We start from the raw sequence: 13,483 nt of genomic DNA, 5'->3' as shown, positions 1-13,483 counted from the left end.
AACATGTGGAGGATTTCCTAGGAATATAAAGGAACTTACTGAAAGTAACTAACCTGGGCCACCTGTCTGACTCAGAGCATGAGACTCTTGATCTCTGGGTTGTGAGTTCAAGCCCCATGTTGGGTGTAGAGATTACTTAAAAATAAAAATCTTTAAAATTAAAATTAAAAAAAATTATGAAAGTAACTAAACCAACTCTAACATGAGAATTACATAAAATTTGTCCCACATATCTAGGAAGGTAGGTCTCTATATCCTTACTTCCCAAGACAGACTCCTAACAAATAATTTAATCAAGCTCTTGAAAAAAGGTAGTTTCCGTTGTCATTACATAGCTAGAGGTATGCTGAAAATGAAATACTCAGTAAATGGTCAGCTTCCTGTATTTCTAATAGACAGAACTCTACATAATTCAAAACTGGGGAACAGGATGGGACTAAATGAAATACTCCATGATAATATCAACTGTGCATTTGGAGAATAATTTGACTTCACAAATTTGACAATAAGAAAACGTTTTTCTTCTTTCATAAAAGTATGGACTATCTTGGAAGGAGTTTGCATGGGTGATTTTGGTTTTTTGGAAAGAAAGTGGGAGATTCAACAGTTATTTGTCAGAGAAGTGAAAGAATAAAGAGAAGCCTACAACTCACACCGGTGGAAAGCTTGAAGAGGACGAATCTTGAGTGTCTGATCAGTTCTTCAGGGTTCTGGGGTACCAAGGTCTCTGGTACAGTCATTCTTACTTCCAAAGTGCCTTAGGACTTAGAGCAACATCCACTAAAGACCATCCTGCATGAGCCCTGCCAAATTTCATTCTGAACTGATCCATTTAGATTTGCTTAATAATACTGCTGAGAAGGAAAGTGTGAATCTTGAGGGAATGTCAACCTCATGAGTAAAGACAGAATTACCTAAAAACTACATAGGGAGTAGTAATGGTTTCACAAGTGTACACTTATTCCCAAACTCATCAAATTATATATATAATTTAATATATATATAATATATATATTATATATATAATATATATATAATTTAATATATATATATAATTTAAATGTGTATGTGTGTGTGTGTATTAGAAACAAATACAAATACATCACGAATCACACAACCAAAAAAGAATTTGGAACACCATGAGCAGATTTAGTAAGTAATGCTCTTATTGGGTTTTATACAAAACTGATAAACTGTAGAATACTACATCTGAGACTAATAATATACTGTATTTGTCTAACTGAATTTAAATTTTAAAAAAAATGGGGTTTCTGGGTGACTCAGTTGGTTAAGCATCTGCCTTTGGCTCAGGTCACGATCCCAGGGTCCTGGGATTGAGTTCTGCATCAGGCTCCTTGCTCAGTGAAGAGCCTGCTTCTCTCTCGGCCTGCTGTTCCTCCTGCTTGTCTTCTCTCTCTCTCTCTCTCTCTCTCTCTCTCTCTCTGTCTTTCTCTCTCTGACAAATAAATAAATAAAATCTTAAAAAAAAAAAAGAGGTCCAAATGTGAAGACAGAGGGAAAAAGAGTTTACAACAACTGTAAGGTAACTAGCCCATAGCAGATTCGATTTCTTACATGATTTTCCTTTGAATATGAGGAAAAGTCATCTTTAGAAATTTTTTTTTTCATCCTGCCCTATAATTTCCATTTGTCACCCAAAACCATCAGTGAAATCTGGCACACTCCCAGTCTTCTGTGTGGTTCATATGGAGAACAAAGGGGCACGACAGTAAAGGGAAGTATGATTTGCCGACATCTCATGAGTACCTTTTAGTTCTTACAGGAACAAAGTGTTACCACTCAAGAAAATTGGATTAGGAGGCAAAATCTGGCTCATAATAGAGGTGGAGATGGCAAGAAGGAAAACATACTTCGGAGAATATTTGCTGGACATAAACTTGAGAATAGATATAAGACACCCTCCTTTTGACCCACATATAGCGGGATAAGAGGACAATTAAGAAGAAGGAAAACTGGCACCTGAGTTACAGCAATTGTACTGAATGATCTAGAATGTGACATCCTCCTAGTTCTTACTTAGAAAGGTACTGGTGATCATAATTAAGTGGTTTGGGTTAAAAGAACGGACTCTGGGCCCAGAGAATCTTTTGTTTTCTGCAAGCTGTTGTGTCAATATTTTTCTGAGATATTTTCATCTTTTCTTTGAGGCCTTTGCAGATGAGTCTTTGCTTATTAACCCTGGGATGACTGTGTAAAACTCTTTTCCTCCCACTGGGATGATCTGATTCATTATCCTATGTGCTTTTTTAAATAACTTCCTTCTCGAAGAATTAGCATTCTTGGATCCGACTGCTTTATTCTCTTGATTGTTGTGACAGTGGGAAACATTTCAAAGGTTCTCTGGCCAGAAGAGACTTTCAGCTAGAGTCCAAAATGAAAACACATCTAACACTTGGGTAGTGCCATTAAATGCTCTCCAGTAGTGGGTGCCGTGGCACCTGGGCATTCATTCCCACAGGACTCAGTCACTCAAGCCCTCAGCCCCAGTCTGTGTTGTCTACTGCTGGCTCATAGCTGAGAACCTCCCAGGGAACTGGCCTCATCTGCGGGAGCTGCCTTGACTCTGTTCATGTTCCTCTCCCTACCCCAGGTCAGCCTGCTTCAAAGTAGAAACAAAGGCCTGGCCCCCTTGCCTTAATTGGGACAATGTTGAAGGCCACTCCAGCTCCAGAAGTCCTGCAGGATGGACTGAGGTCATGGCAATCAGGTGGGCACATCAGCTTCTTTCTCTGCCTTCCTTCCTTTCTTAATAAACATCTACATGCAAACATTCATCTCAGAGACTATTGCAGGGAACCCAATCTAATGACTAATATTATCAAGATTTAAAGATCACTTCGTTTCCACTATCTTATGGGTTAGACAGATCTACTGAAATTCATTAAAACCACTGAAATGTGTTAACAGAAATTAATAATTGGGGATGGGTCACCTGGGTGGCTCAGTAGGGTAAGCATCTGTCTTTGGCTCAGGTCATGATTCAGGGTCCTGGGATAGAATCCCGAGTTGGGTTCCCTGATCAACAGGAAGAAAGTTTCTCCCTCCCCCATTCCCCTCTCGCCTGCTGGTGCTATCATGTTCTCTATCAAATAAATAAATAAAATCTTTAAATTAAAAAAATAATAATTGAGGGTAGATTCTCCCATTATGAAATAAATATCTAATTCATAATTATTTAAATATTCCTCAAATTCTTGGTCATTTTGCATTTAGCAATTTGTATATATTCATGTATAGTTCTTCTAATAATGAGTTCATAGGGAAAATATGAATTCAATAAATAAAATTGGACTGACTCAAGTTTTATTCAATTTTGAATATTTCATTTGTCCTAATTTTAATGCATAGCATTTCTAGATAATTTGAAAAAACTTGTGCATAACTTGCCTCTGCTTTTAGTTTCAAAACTTTAGCTTCCCTATTAAATGTGAATATTTTTTTTTTTAATCTCAAGAGAAGCTTTAAGTACAACTCTGAGTTTATCTGCCCAGCATCCCTTCCTGTGGAGAAACTCCCGTCCCTACAACCTATGGTCCTGATGGGGTGTCAGCCATGATACTGCTATACCCGAAGGCATGAGCAGTGATCCAGACTAACCAATAAGAGTACTCTATCCCTTAGAATTTCAGTTTATGAGCTAAATAGGGTGAAAGAGACTCTTCCCTGGGATGGATATACACATGATGGAAAGAATAAGGATAGAGCCTTGAACCTTCCTAGAGCCAACTTTTCCTCTTCAGGCTAAGACCTTGCCAACAGAATGAAGCCAGTGCCCAGAGAGAAGCAAAGCTGAAAGACAATAGCATCCAAGCCCGGGTTACAATGGGTGGATACAGCTTGTCTTTGGGACTTCCCAATTATATAAGCCAATCAATTCTATTTTACTTGACTAGTAGTGTGAGTTGGGTTTCTGTCACTTCAAAAGATACCTGACACAAAATTTTACATCACCACCTTGCTACTCACAGTCATCCCTCCAAGGACTCAATTTCCAGCATCTCTTTTCTAAGAACAAAGGCAAGAGCCACTACATGCCACATGGAGCTGGGCTTTCCCAATCTTGCCCCCACCCTCTTCTGGCCCTTCTCCTTCTGCAGCCGCAACACCTGCTTAGTGGTAGTCAGCTGATGCTTACGTTTACTCATAAAGCACCACTTTACCATTTTTGAACACAGAGCAGTTTCTATTCCAGAGATGTAAGTCCTGGTGTGCTACATTCTCTCTGACTTCATAATTTGTCTGTGTGCAAATGAGCTTTCAGACTGTGAAACTGCAGCCAAAGCACCATGGTTTCCCTGATGGCAATTTTCTCAAATTGCTGACATATTGCCTAGGAAAAAATAGCCTCTGGAGTGCTAAATTTGCAAACTTCAATCTGTTGAGGCAGCAAATATCACATGCTTCATTAGAATAGTGAAGGGAAGTCAGTCATAGGACAATTAATTATGGAAACCTGCCACTCAAGTGCCTAATAAGTAAGCATCCCCAAGACTCGGTGGTGCTGGCTTTTCATGCCATTTTCAATCCATTCCAAGAATCACAGTGACAAGATTAGCTCATCAAACTGGTGATGTTTGCAGCTCTAGAGTAAAATTATTCTACAAATGAAAAGACCATGACTTGGGCTATAAAGCAAGTTTAAGTTGATGTTCAATGCATCTGTTCACTGCTGACATTTTCACAGGTGCTCAAGAAGCGTGAATATGGGGCTCAAAGAGAAGCACAAGCAGAACACACACAGTCAATCTCTCTTTGGTAGTCACAAGGGAAGCTTTGTAGCTTATATAAAGCATGATTTGTACCCTATTTGCATAAGCAATTCTCGATTACAGAATTACAGGATGTTAGGATCAGGAAGCACATAACAGATCATCTCATATAATTCTTTGAAATTGAGACTCAGGGAGGTGTAATGATTCACCTAAGATTTTACAGCTAGTGACTGACATAGCCAGGAGCACGCAGGTCCATCTCCTTACAATTTGTCTGGAGCTACCTCACCACTTCTCTTCTGTAAACTGTTTCTTGACCATAAATCATTGGTTTGCTCCAACTTCTAGCAGTGATTCCGTTGCAAAAGCATTAGACCCAGAGTTAGAGTGCCAAGATTTAAGTCCTGGCCTTGATACTCTAGATTTATGATCTTGGTCAAATCAGGTAACCTTTCTGAGTTCCATTTTCTGCATCTTCATCTTTTCCTCTATCTCATGGGGCTGTTACTAGAATTAAATAAAATAACGCATAAAGCACTTTGGTAGACTGTAAATCACTTTGCAAATACAATGTATATTATTTATAACCAAACTGTAACCATAGTTAAAAGAAAAAATCAATCATAGTAATCATCAATAACTATACAGTACCGTTCTTGGCATAGAATTGAGGTAATTCTTCCGCAAAGAACTTTCCCAGAGGGTGAATCCCTATCTACAAACAGTTTATATTCCAAAGAATAACAAAGGAACAAATGGATTTCTGTTCTTTGTCTAACTCATAAATGTCAGAGTTTTTTGCCTACAAAACAAAGATGTGATGAATCCGGGAGACTCTCGTTTAGGATGACTTTGGCTGTGGTTACCAGGAAGCCCTGACTCACAGTCACTTAACCAATAAAGGTAGGACAACTTTAACTAGAGTTTGTCAAGGTCCCAGTTCAGCTTCTTAGCAAATTCTCCTGATTCTGCCCCTCTTCATATATTGACAACTTCCTCGACTGGTAGCAAGATGTTGGCAGCATTTCCAAGGATCACATCCCAACAAGATAAAGTTGTAGAACAGGTCTGCACCTTTAGTGTCACGTACTTAAAAGCAAAGAAGATTTTCCAGTTGTCTGTGGCAGACCTGTCCCCGTATCTCTTTGGCCTGAAATGGATACCACAGATCTCCTCCAAATGGCTGAAGGTAGTCAGAATACATTTGCCTGAGTGGTGAAGGAGCCAGCTTTTCCTTGAGTTCAGGCTGTATGGTGAAGGGGTGGGTACTTAAGCAAAATAGGAAGGAGAGAAGCAAAGAATTCTGATGGCACACCTTCCTCATTGCTCTGTGGCTTCGTCATTAGGAATGCCTCCTAGGCAGCGAGTATTGATAAAGGTGATGGCCCTGATAGAGGCAGAGGGGAGCCTGTCTATTGGTACCAGTTCAGTCTCTAGGTTGTCAATTGTGAAACAGTGAGGAGCACCTGGAAACTAAATCAGTCGGGGTTTTGTCAGCACTGTTTCCTTGTTGTATGTTACTTTGCTGTGTGACGTTAGGGTGAGAAGCATGTTGGAAAACAGAAGAACAAGTTGTAAGTAATCAAGACAAGTTTAGTAGAGGAAAAAAAACAGGTTTTCAGAAATCTAGGAAGAAAAGCAGCATCAGTCTGGAAGATTGAGAAAAATAATTATCTGAGGTTGAGAAAATGTCATCAGATGGATCCATGAATGACATAGGAAATGTGACTGAACACATGAGGAAAGTCAAGCAAAAGGCAGGAAATCGGGGCACCTGGGTGGTTCAGTCAGTTAAGCATCTGCTTTCAGCTCAGGTCATGATCTCAAGGTCCTGGAATTGAGCCCCACATAGTGTTCCCAGCTTAGTGGGGAGCCTGCTCCTCCCTCTCCCTCTACCCCCCAGGGTCATGCTCTCTCTGTCGCTCTATCTCAAATAAGTAAAATCTTAAAAAAAAAAAAAAAGGCAGGAAATCAAAGAGCAAGGTCAGCAGGACAGTCTTAATGGAGAAAGACAGGTTTCAAAACAGGTTTGTGAAAATGTAAAAGCCAAAAGAAACCCACTTGAGAGATAGATTTGGCTCTTGGGTTGCTAATCTATGACTCTGGTAGAAGAGTTCTGAAGAAATATTTGAAGATATATCTATTTATCTGATTTCTAATATTCAAATGTAGAAACATTTGCAGAAGCCTAAAGCTTGATCCTTTTTTTCTAAATCATTCCTGTCCTTTGTGTTAAGATTTTCCATATATATGATTCTTTTCCAAAAACCAATTCTATTGGGTTCTATTTCATTTGTATGGATTTCACATACAATATCAAATGGAAAGTTTCCCCAAACATTTTATGTTTTCAAGACTGATTCTCAACATAAGTAAAACAGATCCTATTCCTTAGCAGTAAGATTCTTAAACACCCAGGCAATTCCATCATCTTGTTTTCTTTTTATTCAAGTGGCAGTGGATCTAGCAGGAATTTAATGTGCTTTTGTTGCACCCACTGTATCAAAGATGGCTGCTTTCCATCTCTCTTTTTGGCATTCTGAGTGGTATGTGCCAGCCATTTTCAGAGAGAGTGGATGATTTCCTGCACCGTTTTATAGAGGGTTTTGCTTTGCAGCCATAGTGCTAAACAGTCATCCTGCAGCTCAGCTTTGCAATCTTATTTTTTTCTCATCCTATTCTTGCCCAAAAGTTGAATTGCCATAAAAGACAACTGAAGTTACTTTCTCAGCCATGTCAGGAGACCAGGGAGATGACTGCATGTCAAAATAAATCAGCGTTCCCAAACGCATTGAGACAGGGCAAATGTACCTGAATCTATTTTTGGCTGGTGAAAACTCTTACCATTTTTGGCAGTGTGAACAGTCACGCATATGTAGTCTCAGCTCGTGCAAACGTTGGCAGTAGCTTTGATTTGTTTCTATGGTTTCAAATCACTGCAGGTAACAGCCATGATGCAGCTTACAGTAATGTCTCCTGGTAGAACTCTGGTTGAGATACCCTCCTTGTCCAGCTCCCTTTAAGAAATACTAGCACAAAACCAGCAATTCCCATTGTTGGTTTGTGTTTTTTGTTGTTGTTTTTTTTAAGATGTATTTATTTATTTGACAGAGAGAAATCACAAGTAGTCGGAGAGGCAGGCAGAGAGAGAGAGGGAAGCAGGCTCCCTGCTGAGCAGAGAACTTGATGCAGAGCTCGATCCCAGGACCCTGAGATCATGACCTGAGCTGAAGGCAGCGAGCGGCCCAACCCACTGAGCCACCCAGGCACCCCTGTTTTTTTTTTTTTAATCACTATTTTAAGTGCTTGATATTTCTTTGTTTATGGTATAGAGAGAAAAAGAGTTTGGATTAGGTTAGTGAAATATCTAAGTGCTAAAGAGGAATAATGCAAATTTTGAATTTCAAGATTGAAGCCTTAAGCCTCCTTCTATGTTATCTGGCTGATTCTCCCTACTCAATAATCATCACTGATATTTTTTATTAGTATTTTTTTATTTTTTTATTTGAGAACAAGAGAGAGCACAAGCAGGGGGAGGGGAGAAGCAGCAGGCAGAAGCAGGCTCCCCGCTGAGCAGGGAGCTGGGTCCCAGAACCCTAGAATCAAGACCTGAGCCAAAGGCAGACACTTAACAAACTGAGCCACCCAGGGGCCCCTATCATTGCTGATATTTAATGAGATCTCAATGCACCTGCTCCAGTCTTTCATTTGGATGGTATTTCACTATGTAACTACTCACTTTGGTCAGTTGAAAACATTTAAATGGAACATTACTAGATAATTCAAATATCTAAGGTGATCCTTTAAAAATTTAAGGAATCACAATCAAAGTTAGATATATTCATTATGATGAGGGTTGCAAGGAAAAAAGTATTATGATAAAGATATGAAAAAAAAAATTTTAAATTCTAGACCCACCACTTCCTGCCATAGTAAATTTGTGAGCAAATCTGAAGAATGGATACTCTACAAAAATAATTTATTTATTCTAAATATATATTTTTTTAAAGATTTGTTCTACAGGACTTTGACTAAAAACTCCTGTGAGACTTTCACTCTTCTGTAGTGGGTTGAATAGTGTCTCCCAAAATTTTAGATCCACTCAGAACCTTGTAAGATCATTTTGTTTGGGAAAAAAGGTCTTTGTACATATAATTAGCTCAAATGAGGTCATACTGAAGCAGGGTATTGCAACCCGAAATCCAATCACTATTGTCCTTACAAGAAAAGGAGCAACATGCAGAGAGACACGGGAGGAAGAAGTCCATGTGATAACAGAGGCAGATATTGGAGTGATATAGTTCCGTGACAAAGAACACTGAAGATCACCAGCAACCACCAGTAGCTACGAGAGAAGTGTGAAACAGACTCTCCCTCAAAGCCTCCAGAAGGAACCAATCTTATCAACACCTTGATTTCAGTCTTCTGGCCTCCTAAACTATGAGAAAATAAATGCCTATTGTTTTAAGTCACCCAGTTTGTGGTATGTTGTTACAGGAGCTCTAGGAAATTAATAGAACTTACAGAGGACTGTGCCTGGTATATCCCACAAGGAGTCCCTGTATCCATGTTCCTAAGGCCTAGACTAAAATTTGGCCCTTTTGGCTCCTTTCTTTAAGCCTACAGCCTACTTTTAGCCACCAAGGTCTTCCACCCCCACAGAAGAATGACCAACTCAAATAAAAAATATTTTTCTTAATGTCTTGAGCATAGGCAGTCTTATAGTCCATCTCCCACCTTCATTCTCACTAGATTCCACCTTGACCCTGAAAGAGAGGATCCTTTCTAAATCAGAAGCTTCACCCATCCTAAGGCATTCTTATGATATCTGCTAAATGGGAATTTAGAGAAAGAAGGAATTTAAAGAGCAGTCCAAATTAAAGTAAGGGCTCTTATCTCTTAAAATTTTATTTCTTAAAAGGTAAAATTGACATATGACATCATCTTGATTTACTCTCTTGACAACTTTCAAGTATGCACTATAATATTATTAACTAGAGTTACTATACTGTACATTATATCTCATGACTAATTTATTCTATAAATGGAAGCTGATACCTCTTGACCCCCTTCACCCATTTCATCCACTCCCCATCCTCCATGCCCTTTAGAAACCACTCTCTATGAGTTTTGTTCTGTTTTGATTTTATTTGTTTTTTAGATTCCACATATAAGTGAAATCATACAGTATTTTTTTCTCTCTCTGACTTATTTTGCTTATCATGATACCCTCAAAGTCCACCCATGTTGTCACAGATAGCAAGATTTCATTATTTTTGGGGGAGCAGTCAAGATGGCAGAGAAGTAGCAGGCTGAGACTACTTCAGGTAACTGGAGATCAGCTAGATAGCTTATCTAAAGATTGCAAACACCTAAAAATCCAATGGGAAATCCAAGAGAAGAAGAACAGAAATTCTAGAAACAGAAAATCAACCACTCTCTGAAAGGTAGGACTGGCGGAGAAGTGAATCCAAAGCGATGGGAAGATAGACCCCAGGGGGAGGGGCCGGCTCCCAGCAAGCGGCGGAGCAACAGAGCACAAAATCAGGACTTTTAAAAGTCTGTTCCACTGAGGGACATCACTCCAGAGGCTAAACCGAGGTGAAGCCCACGCGGAGTCAGCGTGGTCTCAGGTCCCGCAGGGTCACAGAAGGATCGGGGTGTCTGAGTGTCGTAGAGCTTACAGGTATTAGAATGGGGAACCGGCTACAGAGACAGAGCCAACAGTGGGCTCACAGCTCGGAGTTACCTTAAACGGGTCGCAAGCTCAGTGAGCTCCAGCGCCGCCAGAGGTCAGGCAGACGGGAGTAACTGGGCGCTGTTCTCTGATGACACACTGAGGAGTGCAGCCCCGGGCTCTCGGCTCCTCCCGGCGGAGACCAGGAGGCCGCCATTTGTATTCCCGTCCTCCGGAACTCTACGGAAAGCGCTCAGGGAACAAAAGCTCCTGAAAGCAAACCCGAGTGGATTACTCAGCCCGGCCCCTGGTAAGGGTGGTGCAATTCCGCCTGGGGCAAAGACACTTGAGAATCACTACACCAGGCCCCTCCCCCAGAAGATCAACAAGAAATCCAGCCAAGACCAAGTTCACCTACCAAGGAGTGCAGTTTAAATACCAAGGAGAGCAGCAGAATTCCAGAGGAGGAGAAAGCAAAGCACGGAACTCATGGCTTTCTCCCCATGACTCTTTAGTCTTGCAGTTAATTTAACTTTTTTTTCTTTTTCAATTTTTTTCTCTTCTTCTGCTAAATTTGTTTTAACCTTTACCCTTTTCTTTTTTAACATTTTTAACTAGTTTATGTACTATATGTATTTTTTCTTTTTTATATTTTTTCCTTATTCGTTTTCTTTTTTTAATTTTCTTTTCTTTTTTTTCTTTCTGAACCTCTTTTTATCCCCATTCTCCCCACTCACGATTTGGGATCTCTTCTGATTTGGTTAAAGCATATTTTCCTGGGGTTGTTGCCACCCTTTTAGTATTTTACTTGCTCCTTCATATACTCTTGTCTGGACAAAATGACAAGGCGGAAAAATTCACCACAAAAAAAAAGAACAAGAGGCAGTACCGAAGGCTAGGGACCTAATCAATACAGACATTGGTAATATGTCAGATCTAGAGTTCAGAATGATGATTCTCAAGGTTCTAGCCGGTCTCGAAAAGGCATGGAAGATATTAGAGAAACCCTCTCGGGAGATATAAAAGCCCTTTCTGGAGAAATAAAAGAACTAAAATCTAACCAAGTTGAAAACAAAAAAGCTATTAATGAGGTGCAATCAAAAATGGAGGCTCTCTCTGCTAGGATAAATGAGGCAGAAGAAAGAATTAGCAATATAGAAGACCAAATGACAGAGAATAAAGAAGCTGAGCAAAAGAGGTACAAACAGCTACTGGGCCACGAGGGGAGAATTTGAGAGATAAGTGACACCATAAGACGAAACATTAGAATAATTGGGATTCCAGAAGAAGAAGAAAGAGAGAGGAGCAGAAGGTATATTGGAGAGAATTTCCCTAATATGGCAAAGGGAACAAGCATCAAAATACAGAAGGTGCAGAGAACCCCCCTTAAAATCAACAAGAATAGGTCCACACCCCATCACCTAATAGTAAAATTTACAAGTCTTAGTGACAAAGAGAAAATCCTGAAAGCAGCTTGGGACAAGAAGTCTGTAACATACAATGGTAAAAATATTAGATTGGCAGCAGACTTATCCACAGAGACCAGGCAGGCCAGAAAAAACTGGCATAATATATTCAGAGCACTAAACAAGAAAAACATGCAGCCAAGAATACTATATCCAGCTAGCCTATCATTGGAAATAGAAGGAGAGATAAAAAGCTTCCAGGACAAACAAAAACTGAAAGAATTTGCAAACACCAAACCAGCTCTACAGAAAATATTGAAAGGGGTCCTCTAGGCAAACAGAGAGCCTAAAAGTAGTCAATCAGAAAGGAACAGAGACAATATACAGTAACAGTCACCTTACAGGCAATATAATGGCACTAAATTCATATCTCTCAACAGTTACCCTGAATGTTAATGGGCTAAATTCCCCAATCAAAAGACACAGGGTATCAGAATGGATAAAAAAACAAAACCCATCTATATGTTGCCTACAAGAAACTCATTTTAAACCCAAAGACACCTCCAGATTTAAAGTGAGGGGGTGGAAAAGAATTTGCCATGTTAATGGACATCAGAAGAAAGCAGGAGTTGCCATGCTTATATCAGATCAATTAGATTTTAAGCCAAAGACTATAATAAGAGATGAGGGAGGACACTATATCATACTCAGGGGATCTGTCCAACAAGAAGATCTAACAATTTTAAATATTTATGCCCCTAACATGGGAGCAGCCAACTATATAAACCAATTAATAACAAAATCAAAGAAACACATCAACAGTAATACAATAATAGTAGGGGACTTTAACACTCCCTCCACTGAAATGGACAGATCATCCAAGCAAAAGATCAACAAGGAAATAAAGGCCTTAAATGACACACTGGACCAGATGGACATCACAGATATATTCAGAACATTCCATCCCAAAGCAGCAGAATACACATTCTTCTCCAGTGCACATGGAACATTCTCCAGAATAGATTACATCCTCGGTCCTAAATCTGGTCTCAACTGGTATCAAAAGATTGGGATCCTTCCCTGCATATTTTCAGACCACAATGCTCTGAAGCTAGAACTCAATCACAAGAGGAAAGTTGGAAAGAACCCAAGTACATGGAGACTAAACAGCATCCTTCTAAAGAATGAGTGGGTCAAATGATAATGAAAACACAAAAATCTGTGCGACACAACAAAGGCAGTCCTGAGAGGAAAATATATAGCGCTACAAGCCTTTCTCAAGAAACAAGAAAGGTCTCAGGTACACAACCTAACCCTACACCTAAAGGAGATGAAAGAAGAACAAGAAAGAAACCCTAAACCCAGCAGGAGAAAAGAAATCATAAAGATCAGAGCAGAAATCAATGAAATAGAAACCAAAAAACAATAGAACAAATCAACAAAACTAGGAGCTGATTCTTTGAAAGAATTAATAAGATTGATACACCCCTGGCCAGACTTATCAAAAAGAAAAGAGAAAGGATCCAAATAAATAAAATCATGAATGAAGAGGAGAGATCACAACTAACACCAAAGAAATACAGACAGTTATAAGAACATACTATGAGCAACTCTATGCCAACAAATTTGACAATCTGGAAGAAATGGATCATTCCTAGAGACATATA

At 39.5% G+C, this 13,483-nt stretch overlaps 1 long non-coding RNA gene across 3 annotated transcripts in view; it reads right to left on the bottom strand.

The window, feature by feature from the left end:
- LOC132026188 (uncharacterized) overlaps nt 1-10,649 on the bottom strand; it is a 105,494-nt gene extending 94,845 nt beyond the window's left edge. For all 3 annotated transcript variants that reach the window (XR_009406821.1, XR_009406820.1, XR_009406819.1), the window contains exon 1: nt 10,483-10,649. This is a non-coding gene — a long non-coding RNA (uncharacterized LOC132026188). The remainder of the gene's footprint in view (nt 1-10,482) is intronic.
- Nucleotides 10,650-13,483: the final 2,834 nt, after the last annotated feature.

This window comes from Mustela nigripes, chromosome 10, assembly GCF_022355385.1.
Source record: "Mustela nigripes isolate SB6536 chromosome 10, MUSNIG.SB6536, whole genome shotgun sequence".
Classification (NCBI taxonomy): domain Eukaryota; kingdom Metazoa; phylum Chordata; class Mammalia; order Carnivora; family Mustelidae; genus Mustela; species Mustela nigripes.
This window is presented reverse-complemented; position numbering and strand designations above follow the sequence as displayed.